Below are 2,157 nucleotides of genomic sequence, written 5' to 3'. Positions count from 1 at the left end.
TGTAGCGCAGGCCGCGCGGAGTCGGAGTCCGTAGCGCTACCGCCAGGGCCGCTCTCCACCGCACCGGTGTCCCAAAGTTTCCGGACCTCCTCCAGGGTGACCTCCGGCTCTATCGTCAGGGAGTCCAGGGCCGCCTGGAAAGCGGTAACCTGAAGACTCTCTTTCGACAAAATGCCAGCCAAGGAAGACGCAGCCACTTGCTTGATAATCTTGCAAATGGCCACGGACCGTGGATTGGGAGGTGGTGGGCTTGAGGGCGTTGACAGCTTGGAGAGTAACTCCTGGAGTTGCGTCTCCACACGCTGTGAAGAATTGCGTAACGATATAATGTCGTCACGCAGTTCTGCCATCTCTTGGTGCGTTCCTTCCAGGGAACGCTCCAAGGCGCCGACGCGGTTCGGCACTGACTGTCGTAAAGTTTCAACCAAATGCGCTGGCAAAGTGCCAGGCGCTTTGGCTTTGGGAACTTCCGTCGTCGCGTCAACCGCATCATTGCCAGTAGTGTCGAGGGCAGTCGCCACGTTATCAGTTGGCGTCATCGTGTCCTGAATGTCATTATCAACAGGGACAGAGGAAAGGTATTTACGAAGCGAAGCGAAGGATTGTTTCCTTAATTTGCGCTTTTTAATTTTCGCAACGCGAAGTGGGTCCGAAGCGGTTGTAGCATCGGCAGGAATTTGCGCCGTAGTCTTAGACTTCGGTCGCGGAATAGGAACGTGCTTAGCATCGCTCAAAGAAACAGCCTTAGTCTTAGCTATAGGCTTAGGAACCATTTCCAGAAAGTCGAGTCTAAGACTCAGACAATGGGCGAGTAACTGCTGCGGCGCAATGTGAGGCGAGGACCGAACAAATGATCGTCGATACCAAAATGTAACAGCCGTCTCTTACCTTAGCTGTTTTAGCGGAAGTAGAGGGTCTCGTCCACGATTGGCGACCCAGCGTTAGGCGTGAGAAGAGACAAGGGAAGTCGGGATTCGAAGACATACGTCGAGAACGGTGACAGCAAGGTCTTGAACCCTGAACACTAGTATAGTGATACGTTAAGTGTCTGGCCGAAGCACTTCACCTGGGTGGCTTAAATGCGGCCCACCTGCCGCCATCTCCATTCCTGGAGTCTTGGTGCCGTACGCTAGGTTGTGATAGCGTACCAGAAAGTGAGTTCGTACAGTTAACGAGTATGGTTCGTAAATACGGGACCGTACCGTTACTGTGATTAAGCTTTAATAGCTTAAAGATATTCTAAGGTAAATGTAGCTTGCTACACTGCCCCGGCATCAGGGCCGAAGTGGTGGCCCCGTTGGGCCTGCCGCCGTTAAGTCCCACCTGTCCTGCCTGAGTGGTTTCTTCAGCCGTGTGGGCCGGGGTGGTCGATTCGACGTCTCCACCGGCCAAGGCAACCCTTGCGATTGCATCTGGGTTGAGGATTTCCGCGCGTCGTATCAGACGTATTTAAGTATTTTAGTACCCAGGCATCCTTGATCTGTGTGTTATAATGGGCTGGGGGAGCGTTCCAGGGGCGGTTGGCTTTGCAAAGATCCCTACCAACTCATAGGGGGTCTAACAGCGGCTAACAGGCGTGCCTGTTAGGGAATGTTAGCCTAACAGATTCTCTAACAGTGATGGGGCTGTCAGACGATGTTTGGGCTGGCGGCAGGTGGATCTGGCTGTTAACAAGCATGTTGAAGAAGTAGAACAGGAATTGGTGCTGTTAGCCGTTGTTAAGGCTTGTCAGATGTTTTCAGACTGTATTTTAGCTCTGTCTCACGTTGTTGATGGATGATGTCGTTTAGAACAAACATTCTTGAACGGTTTGTAACGAAATGTCCTGCCTTTTGCCTAATATTTGGCAAACCATACGTTTCAAGCAATATCATCAATCATGCATATTACCTCGCTTATTAGCAAGGCACTAATTGACTGGATGAAAATCCAGGCTGCTGTTCCAAAAGCACTACTGCTGCAGTGAATTTAGGCATGAAACGAATGGCACTACTTACATGGCGTAAGGTATCCATGTGCTTCACAGTTTAGCATACGAAGCACTACTGCATTTGAAAAGCAGTTCAACGCCAATACCTACTTACAGCCACCAGCAGGCCCACAAGGTTGAATTATCTGCATCCTCTCTCTCGTTACTGAAACACAACGTGCTGCACT

The sequence above is a fragment of the Volvox carteri genome, assembly GCF_000143455.1.
Source record: "Volvox carteri f. nagariensis unplaced genomic scaffold VOLCAscaffold_62, whole genome shotgun sequence".
Taxonomy (NCBI): domain Eukaryota; kingdom Viridiplantae; phylum Chlorophyta; class Chlorophyceae; order Chlamydomonadales; family Volvocaceae; genus Volvox; species Volvox carteri.
The sequence above is the reverse complement of the archived record's forward strand: the minus strand, read 5'-3'. Positions refer to the sequence as shown.